Source organism: Haliaeetus leucocephalus, unplaced genomic scaffold (assembly GCF_000737465.1).
Source record: "Haliaeetus leucocephalus isolate CR32 unplaced genomic scaffold, Haliaeetus_leucocephalus-4.0 Scaffold362, whole genome shotgun sequence".
NCBI classification, from domain to species: Eukaryota; Metazoa; Chordata; class Aves; order Accipitriformes; family Accipitridae; genus Haliaeetus; species Haliaeetus leucocephalus.
Window position 1 is genome coordinate 866404 of NW_010972798.1, and position 317 is coordinate 866720.

The window sequence follows — 317 nt, forward strand, 5'->3', positions numbered from 1 at the left end:
CCCCCCGCCGCCGGCCCGGGCGGGGAGAGGGTGAGGCGGCGGCTCCCGGCCTCCGTGTCAGAGCGGGGAGGGCGGGAGGAGAAGAAAAAGCAAAACAAACCCTCTTGTGGTGAAGTTGCTTCGCAGTTACTCACCTCGCCGACGAGCCTGCCGCGGAGATGAGGACGCAGGGCCGTCTGGGAGGACGGGGCAGACACCCGCCCGGGAGATTTGTCATCCCGCTGGTGAATAAGCGGAGATAGGTACCGGCAGGAGGAGGCTGCGGAGCGCAGAGCCTGCCCGCCGGCCGCCCCTCCGGCGGCGGGCGCGCGGCGGGG